The sequence below is a fragment of the Silene latifolia genome, chromosome 6, assembly GCF_048544455.1.
Source record: "Silene latifolia isolate original U9 population chromosome 6, ASM4854445v1, whole genome shotgun sequence".
Classification (NCBI taxonomy): domain Eukaryota; kingdom Viridiplantae; phylum Streptophyta; class Magnoliopsida; order Caryophyllales; family Caryophyllaceae; genus Silene; species Silene latifolia.
Genome location: NC_133531.1, coordinates 34,141,483 through 34,151,970, shown reverse-complemented (window position 1 = coordinate 34,151,970; position 10,488 = coordinate 34,141,483). Strand labels below are relative to the sequence as shown.

General features: G+C 40.3%; 1 non-coding gene across 1 annotated transcript; it reads left to right on the top strand.

Moving 5' to 3' along the window:
• The first annotated feature begins 8,866 nt into the window (after positions 1–8,866).
• On the top strand, positions 8,867–8,973 carry LOC141589413 (small nucleolar RNA R71). The gene has a single exon (XR_012520352.1). It is a non-coding gene; the product is annotated as a small nucleolar RNA R71 (small nucleolar RNA).
• Positions 8,974–10,488: the final 1,515 nt, after the last annotated feature.

Below are 10,488 nucleotides of genomic sequence, written 5' to 3'. Positions count from 1 at the left end.
AGCATTGAGTCAAAACTAGTCATGGCACCTTTATAGGTTGCGGGTTCACTACTCGTTAAGAGTAGAATGTCATCTATGTCATGTTCCTCGACCATACCAATGTATCTGTCCGGAGGAATAGAGACTCTTCCCGACCTCCTAGGTTCCTCAGGAATATTCACCGCAGCCGGGATTGAAGGAATTGGTTCCTCCAATGGTTGCTCGGTATTTGGTTCTGGAATCCCCGACAGTTCGAAGGTTCTATCACTCTTTGCATTCTCGAGAAATTCCTTCTCTAAGAATGTCGCACTAGCCGCAACAAATACACGTTGTTCGGTTGGCGAATAAAAGTAATGACCAAGCGTTCCTTTAGGATAACCTATAAAGTATGTCTTGACCGATCGCGGGCCAAGCTTATCCTCGTGTCTCCACTTGACATAAGCCTCACAGCCCCAAACCCGTATAAAGGACAAGTTAGGGACCGTTCCCTTCCATAGTTCATATGGAGTCTTGTCAACAGCTTTAGACGGACTTGGTTAAGTATTAGAGCAGGTGACAGAAGAGCATAACCCCACAATGAGTCGGTGCAACACGGTGTGACTCATCATGGATCGAACCATATCAAGTAGTGTTCGATTTCTCCGTTCGGACACACCATTCAACTGAGGTGTTCCAGGTGGAGTTAACTGTAAGGCAATCCCACAGTCTTTGAGGTGTTGATCAAACTCGTGAGAAAGATACTCGCCACCACGGTCTGAGCGCAGTGTTTTAATCTTTCTACCCGAGGTTCATGTACCCGATTCTGGTATTCCTTGAATTTCTCAAAAGATTCACTTTTGTGCTTCATTAAGTAGACATAGCCATATCTACTTAAATCGTCCGTGAAAGTGATGAAATACCTATAGCCTTCTCGTGCGGTGATTGACATAGGTCCACACACATCCGTATGTATGAGTCCTAATAGGTCGCAGCCGCGCATTCCAACACATTTGAAGGAAATTCGAGTCATCTTACCGATGAGACATGATTCACACGTGCCAAATGATTGAAAATCAAAGGCCGAGATAGCTCCATTCTTTATGAGCTGTTTTTTTCGCGTTTCTCATTAATGTGTCCCATACGGCGATTACCATAGGTATGTTTGATCTTTGTCACCAACCTTTAACTTCTTATTCATTACGTGTAATATTTCGGTGATCGATCTAAAACATAAATTCCGTTCATGGAGACTGCCTTGCCATAAATCATATCGTGTAATGAGAAAATGCAAGTATTATTCTCTATTACAAATGAAAAACCAAGTTTGTCAAGTGCAGAAACTGAAATAATGTTTTTAGAAAGACTGGGTACATAATAGCAGTTATATAAAAATAACTCAAATCCGCTAGGAAGCTGGATCACGTATGTTCCCCTCGAGACGGCAGCCACTCGTGCTCCATTCCCGACACGCAGGTCCACCTCACCCTTTACGAGGGGTTCGATGTTTCGGAGCCCCTGCACATGATTACACAGATGAGAACCACAACCAGTATCTAGTACCCAAGTTCCGTAACTTGCGTGGTTAATCTCAATCATATGAATAAAAGTAGAAGAGGAAGAAGACATACCAACAGGTTTAACGCGACCTGCTTTTATGTCCTCATGGTAAACAGGACATGTACGCCTCCAATGCCCAGTCTTGTGGCAATGATGGCATTCCATGTTTTCGGTCTTGCTCTTTGTCGCACCTGATGAGTTGCTCGACTCACCAGGCCCACTCTTACCTGACCCTGACTTCTTGAACTTCGGTTTACCTACTGCTAGGTCTGCCTGAGCTTTGCCCTTACCCTTGCCCTTGTTTGACACAACGAGAACATCCTGTTTCAGGCTCCCACTGAACTTCATGTCCTTCTCGGTCTGTACGAGAAGGGAGTGCAGTTGATGGGGACTTTTCTTCAAATCATTCATATAGTAATTCGCTCTAAAGAGCGCAAAACCATCGTGGAGTGAATGAAGCATGCGGTCAATCACAATGTTCTCGCTGATTTTACAATCAAGCGTCTCCAGCTTCTCGACATTCTCAATCATGCTGAGAATGTGTGGGCTAAATGGTTGGCCCTTCTGGAGTCTCGCATCAAAGAAGCGAGTGGTATGCTCATAGGTCACGATTCTCGGTGCTTTCGAGAATTCCTTGGTGAGCGTGGTGAAAATCTTGTTCGCACCTTGGGCTATGAAGCGTTTCTGCAAATTGGATTCCATTGCAAAAATGAGTACGTTTTTAATCGCACCCGCTTCCATGACGAAATCGTTATACATGGCGATCTCGTTAGCTCCAGCCGTGGGGCCTGGGTTAGACGGGATGGGCTCTGTCAGATATTTGAGCTTCCCGTCAGCTGCGGCAGCATTCCGTAATGTCGCCTCCCAGTCCGCGAAGTTTGATCCATCATTCTTCAGTCGAGTTGACTGATTCATCTGATTCATGAAGATCCGAAGCCAGGACTCACGGTCCAATGTGGCACTTGGCATTGGGTCGTTCAAACGGCCAGCCATTATGTTATTTGCAGTTTAAGTGATCGTGATCTACACTGAAAAAGAAAGGAAAAACAAAACGAAATAAGCAACTCATCGAGGTGATTTAAGTCTATTAAAAATTCATTTTAAACATGTAGACTCATTGCACTTGCATAATTGATCTCCCTCAAGAATAATACAAGTGATCCCAAGACTCAATTTCCGTAAATTGATAAGCCAACTGTTTAGCTAGTTCTTCCGTAAGAACTCTTGGTCGATAGATTTCCGTAAATCCTATCTATAGTCCACCATAATCACAGGATCGTACGAGTGACCATAGTGTTGAGATAAAATAAGTCAATCAGTTACAACTTACCCGACGTAGAAGGGGTCATATTATGCCTACCGACGAAGAAGGGATTCATTGGAGTTTGACCTATAAAGACTATTCTCAATTTTTGGTTATACGAGGAAGATCCCATCAACTTAGTTTTAATTCATTTTAAGTGAACGAATAACTAGCATTACGTGAATGAATTAACTTAGGTGATGGCTTAAAATTGATCGTGTGACATAAGAATGTCAAAGAAAACTAACGCGTGACCTCTATATGAGTCAGTTTTCATGCAATTATTAGGTGGTTTGGTTTTAGGCGGAATATGATGCAATCTATCGTTACGATAAAATAAATAAAAGAATGCAAAACGTAAATAAAAATTCCTAGTGTGGCCTATCCTAGTAAAAAGAACATAATACAACTTTGGAATTCACCGTTGGACCCGAGAAGCTTGTCTTGATGTTCCATCTTTTTCATGCAGCGGGAGTGAGCATCCGGTCTCCATCTTTGGTCTTCTCAAAATTACAATTAAAATTTACAAAATATAAACCTATTTACATTCTAAATAAAAACTGTAATAAATAAAAAAACAAAATGGAGATGCGAGATCTCAAAATACAACCAAGACCGTGTTCCATCATTACGGTAACACGTTCTACTAAGGCCACACTAAGTTACAACCGTTTGTAAAAATTAAATACGTAATTTAAACATTCAAGGCATTCAAAATAACGATAAATAAAATGCATCAACTAAAAAAAATTAATTCGTCCGTAATTATGTTAAATTTATCCAAACCACCTTTAATAATTAAAATTATGTGACAAAACCGCTTTAATCAACTTAATTTTAATTCATTACAATCCGTTACTTTAAATCGCTTTAAAATAACTAAATGGTACGTGGGTGAACCGTTTCACTATCAAGCGAATGCATAAAATCCGTATTATGCATATGATATGGCCAAAAACCAAAAATTTTTTTTTTTTATTTTAGCTGCAAATGCCGAGAGCAGCAAAAAGGAACAAAACAAAAAAAATTTTCTTTCTGCCCACGGCTTGACCGAGAGCAACCCAAAAAATTTTTTTTATTTCAGCGGGAATGCCGAGACCAAAAAAAATAGCAGCAGCTCAAAAAAATGTGAGCATCAACAAATTATCAAAAACGATTTGATAAAACCAATTGCAATTTAACCTAATCCGTATAGAATTGAAACTACAATTGATATAACTTTAACATATTGCAATAATTATCGTTTAAAATTACAATATGCAAAGAACAAAATGAAAACAAAACATCGTCTGATCAGACGAAAGCCAAAAGGCACGATTTCCAAAGCATAAAAAAAAAACAGGCCGTGACAAAAAAAAATTTTTGCCGAGACAAACCAGCCACACGGTTTATAATTTTTATGCAAAAATTTATCGATTCAAATTCGTTTGATGAAAATCACATCGAAAAATTTACGTGGCTTTGCTCTGATACCACTTGTGGGGTAATATCCGTATTAAACCCTTAAATGTTAGGACTATAACGCAAAATTTAACATGTGATTATTGTCATAAAACCAAAATACAAGAGAGAAACGATAAAGCATAAGAAATAACCTCGGGTCCTTTGAAATGCGGCCTAAGAACAGAAAACAAAGTAGATTTCCTCCTAATCGATACACCCAAGACCGTCTGAGACTATGCCCTTGTGCTAGAAATGTATTCTCTAATTGCCTTGCAATATTGAGAGAATTGTTGTGAGTTTTGCTAGATGTGAGATCTAGGTTTTTGAGAGAAAAATGTTCTCAAAACCCTAATTTTGTTTCAAAAATGAATTAGGTTACAAAAGGAGAGAAGGCTCTCCTTTTGTTCTCTTGGTTCGGCCAAACCGAGTGCAAGGAGAGGAAATGGGCTTTCATTTCCTCTTCATTTTAACCCGTGGTCCGACACGAAATTGCTAAATGTATATGACGCGATTTTTATTATAAATCGTCATCGGTTATCGGTTATTAAAACATCGTCTAGTAACATGAATTAGTCGATATAATAATACATGTCCGATAATGACAATATTGTATAATTAATTTATTCAATATACATTAATCAAATATAATCGTTTATATTTAATTTACGAATTAACTGCTTAATTCGCCTTAACCAATATTATTTAATCCGTATTAAATAAAATATCTCAACATCGCGTTTGACTAATTATTAGTCAATAACTCGGACTAACTGCTTAGTCAACTTTGGCATCAACATGACTGTATTTTCATACTGTCACATCTCTCAAACGTATCCTATAGGTGTGACTTTTAGGGACCATTTGATCACCGCCATCTGTATGACAATAACGTCAAACTTATCTAGCAAGCCAACCGTTATTGATAAACGTAGACCAACTGATAATAATACAAAAGTATACCCTTTGATCCTTTTAGAGATTTAAATATTATTGCACTAACTGTAGAGGACACCAGCCCCAACAATGTCAGCGTACCAAGGAGTATTGGCTTCCAACATCATTAAAACATCATCGGCGAAGGAATCATCGATAGGTAACTCAATACCTCCATCATTGAACTTCAAACGAGATAAATGATCGACAACAACATTTTCGGCCCCCTTCTTGTCTTTAATCTCAAGACCAAATTCTTGCAAGAGCAAGATCCATCGTATCAACCTTGGCTTAGCTTATTGTTTGGCTAGGAGATACTTCAATGCGGCATGATCGGTATGAATAATGACTTTTGAACCGATCAAGTAAGACCAAAATTTTTCTAAGGCATAGACAATGGCAAGTAGCTCTTTCTCCGTGGTGGCATAGTTGATTTGAGCCGCATCCGAGGTTTTGCTAGCATAGTAGATAGCATGGAGAACCTTGTCTTTTCTTTGTCCTAGCACGGCACATACCGCATAGTCACTTGCATCACACATGAGCTCGAATGGCAAGTTCCAATCCGGTGATTGGATGATAGGTGCGGAAATCAAAGCCTTATTGATCCTATTAAAAGACTCAAGACAATCGTTAGTAAACACAAAGGTAGCATCTTTTAGAAGAAGCTCCGTAAGAGGTTTTGCAATCTTAGAAAAATCTTTGATGAAACAGCGGTAGAATCCCGCATGGCCTAAGAAACTCCTTGCACTCTTCACATTTACCGGTGGGGGTAGTTGCTCAATAACTTGGACCTTAGCACGGTCCACATCAATTCCTCTTTCCGAAACAATATGACCAAGCACCACTCCTTCATTTACCATGAAGTGGCACTTTTCCCAATTCAATACCAAGTCAACCTCTTCACAACGCTTCAACACTTTAGACAACTTAGCCAAACAAGCATCAAAAGAAGAACAATAGACACTAAAATCTTCCATAAACACCTCCATGATAGACTTGATAAAATCGAAAAAGATGCTTATCATGCAACGTTGGAAAGTGGCGGGGGCATTACAAAGACCGAAAGGCATTCTACGGTAGGCAAAGGTACCATAGAGACATGTAAACGTGGTCTTCTTTTGGTCATCCGGGTGAATGGGTATTTGAAAGAACCCGTGATAACCATCTAGGTAGCAAAAATACTTGTGATATGCCAACCGCTCCAACATTTGATCAACAAGGTAATAGTTAGTGATCTTACGTGGTGACTAAATTTAGCCTCCTATAGTCAATGCACATTCTCCAACCCGTCACAATTCTAGTTGGAATTAACTCATTTTTATCATTTTTTACTACGGTGGTTCCCCCTTTCTTAGGAACCACTTGGACCGGACTCACCCATTTAGAATCGGAAATAGCATAGATAATTCCCGCATCTAACAATTTAAGCACTTCCTTTTTGGCCACTTCTTGCATGTTAGGATTTAGTCGTCTTTGACCTTGAACACATGGTTTATGATCTTCCTCAAGATTAATTCGATGCATGCAAAATTCGGGGCTTATGCCCTTTAAATCGTCAAGTTTGTAACCAATGGCTTTCTTGTGAGATCTTAAGACATGAAACAATTTAGCCAATTGACTCTCATCTAATTTAGCACTAACGATTACCGGACACATCTCCTCATCATCTAGAAAAGCATACCTCAAATTGGAAGGAAGGGGCTTAAGCTCGGGTTTTTGTATCTTAAGGTCTTGAGGTGTAGCAACCAAGCCTATAAAGTGTGAGCTCTCTTCCAATGATAGCTCCTCTCCATCCAATTCTTGCTCCAAAGCATCAATATCCTCATTTCCATTCTCATCATCACCTGCAAATGATTCCAATAACAAGAGTGCCTCCAAGGGATCTTTAGATAAAGATCAAGGTGTAGAGTCTTCTATAACAATGTCAACAACATCTAAAATGTCAATAGAATAACAAGACTCTTCTATCATAGGACTCTTCATGGCTTGGTTCAAATTATATGTGACCTTATCGTCACCCACTTCCAATGTAATTTTACCATTCTTGACAGCAATTAACGCACCCGCGGTATGTAGAAAGGGTCTTCCCAAAATAATTGGGATTTGGGCATCTTCGGCCATGTCAAGAACAATAAAATCAACCGGAATGAAAAACTTACCAACCTTAACGGGAACATCCTCCAAACTCCCAAAGGGCGTTTTATAGAACGGTCCGCCATTTGCAATGTGACACTAGTACATTTTATGACTCCCATATTAAGCTTAGCATAAATAGACTAAGGTATTACACTCACACTAGCACCTAAGTCACATAAAGCTTTATCAATTTGACAGGTGCCAATTATGCATGGAATAGAAAAGCTACCGGGATCTTTTAACTTAGGAGGGGACTTGTTTTGCAAAAGAGAACTCACCTCAGCGGTGAGAGCTATCGTTTCAACTTCATCAAAAGTCCTCTTCTTAGTTAAAATGTCTTTCATGAACTTAGTGTAAGAAGGAATTTAAGTGATTAATTCGGTAAAAGGAACGGTTACCTGGAGATTCTTCACAACTTCCATGAATTTACCGAATTGAGAATTCTTTTGATACTTTGCCAATCTATGAGGAAATGGCACTTTGACTTTTTCCGGAATCCTTGCTTCAATAACTTTCTTTGGAGGAGCATCCTCCACATCCTTGACCTTCTCAACAACAAGTGGATCATCCACCTTCTTTGGAACTTCTTCACTTTCTTTATCATTTGGAGAAATTTCCAACTCAACAGTACCTCCTCATCTTCTTTGGGCATGGATGGTCCATCATATTTTGTACCACTTCTTAAGGAGATAGAATTAAGGGTAGCATGTGGTTGGTCACCTTGAGGGGGTAGTTGACCCGTTTTCCTTGAAGAGCTAGATGAAGCCAATTGAGCCATTTGTTGCTCCAACATCTTGATCGCGACATTTTGAGCTTGCTCATTCTTTTGGATTTGAGCCAACAATTCCTTTTGCATTTGGACTATCAAGCCCTCAAGTTTACCTCCTCCTTGGTTTTTTTGTTGGCCATTTTGTGGCGGGGGTTGATTTTGTTGGTAATTGTGTTGTGGGGGCCTTTGTTGATTTTGATAACCCGGTGGAGGATTATACTTTTGTTGTTGAGGGACATAAGCATTTTGTTGTGGTGGGGGTTGAGGTTGAGGATTAAGCACATTGTTGCTTCTATAAGACATATTCGGGTGAAATCGTATATTTGGATTATAGGTGTTTGAAAATGTACCCGGTGGATAAGAAGTTTGTCTTAAAGCTTAAAAAGCATTTACCTCTTCGATGGGAGCTTGGCAATGAGCGGTGTAATGACCCGCACCTCTGCAACCATCACAAACGATGATTTGACTTGGAAGACATGGCATTGAGTTGTTGAAGGGAATCTCTAGCATCCATTTCCGCCAATTGTTGTTGAAGTGAGGCAATTTGAGCTAGCAAGACGGAGTTGTTGGAGGATTATTCTTTACCTTTGAGTGGCACAATTCGGGAATTAACATATTGTGCATCATGGACCGCCATAGATTCAATCGTGGCATGAGCAAGGTCGGTGTCAATTTGATCAAACCGCCCATTGTTGACGGAATCAAGAATCCTTCGGGACTCGGCACAACATCCATTGTAGAATGTTATAGCTAGAAACCAATCATCTAGCCCATGATGTGTGCATTGTCTTTGTAGCTCCTTTTACCTCTCCCAAGCCTCATATAAGCTCTCAAGAGCTTGTTGACGGAATCCGGTGATTTAGCTCCTCAAAGTTTGAGTTTTCTCCGGTGGAAAAAACTTTTAATAGAAAGCAAGAGCCAATGTCTCCCAATTGATGATTCCCATGGCGGTGCGGTCAAGGCTATTGATCCAAAGCTTGGCCTTATCGTTCAATGAGAAAGGAAAAAGTATTTCCCTTATTAGGGTTTGAGTGAGGCCCGTTTGATGGATCATGGAGCAATAATCACAGAAATTTTGCACCTGCAAATTGGGATCCTCCAAAGGACTTCCCCCAAATTGCTTCCTCTCCACAAGGCTAATGAAATCCAGTTTGATCTCGAATTCCGGCGCGGTAATTTGAGTAGTTGTGATACCGGCCGGAAGCATGGCCGCAGTGGGTTTTGAGTGATCGGAAAGCTTCACCATCTTTTTTGTAGTAGATGGTGGTGGTGGTGGTGGAGATGATGAACTTGAAACCTCCTCCTCTTTAAAAACTTCTAGATCGTCTAAGTAAGACTTTCTAGCACTTTCAACTTGTACGAGAGAAGTGGCTTCTTTCACTTCCTTCCAAAAACGTCATCTTCTCCTAAAGGTTTTCTCGGGGTCGGAATCCGGTGAAAGCAATTCTCCACTACGAGAGGACTTGGGCATAAGACAAAAATTTCTAGGAAAGTGATAAGTAACGGTCTCAAGGAACAAGTGTTCCTCAAGACAAAAGAAAACAAGATAAAAATCGACAAATCAAAACGCAATAAAACCGTGCTCCTCGGCAACGGCGCCAAAATTTGATAGGCTTATCGTGTACTTATGCAAAGATAATTACCCTAGACAACAAATGAATGTAGCAATAGGGGTCGAACACAAGGAGACGGGAATTGCGTTGTGAAATGCTATGGGAAGATTTCTATCAAGATCGATTTCGTATTGGGTTTGTTTGTTTGTTTGATGACTAACAAAGATTATAGTGTAAATTATATAATAAAAAGGAGTCTAAGGGAGTCGGGTCACACATGCAAAGGTAAATATATAATTATGTTAAATTCGGTATTAAAACATTGTCAATTGCTTAGGCTTAGAGACACTCACCTTACGGCATTAGTATCTGTTCCGGGTGTAATTCCGGAGCAGGATTGTGACCACTTGAACTTGTAGAATGATGTCGTTGCTCGTCTCTTCCTTTCACTCTTTCCTGTAAAGATTAACAAACTGAGGGCTCGGCTTGGGGCCAAGCGTACTCACTCCGACGCTCAAGTCAGTAAACTTAGAGAGATAAGTTGTATGTTTAACTTGGCAAAGTATATTGTAGAGAGATAAGGGAGTTTATACCAGATTTTCTAGTTAGTTTCTCAATGAGAGATGTGGAGTATTTATAGACTTTCACCTTTTGTCACGTAGTGGCCAAGTGGCGTAGCAGGTGGAAAGACTGTCTTACCCTCGGCCGAGGGACCCATGACAGGCCGGCAGGCCTGGTTGACTCCATGCCGAGGGGACTGGATGCGAGTATACGGATATGCCTCTCGGCCGGCTAGTTGCCGAGCCGAGACCCAAGTGACAGGCCGACAGGCTTTG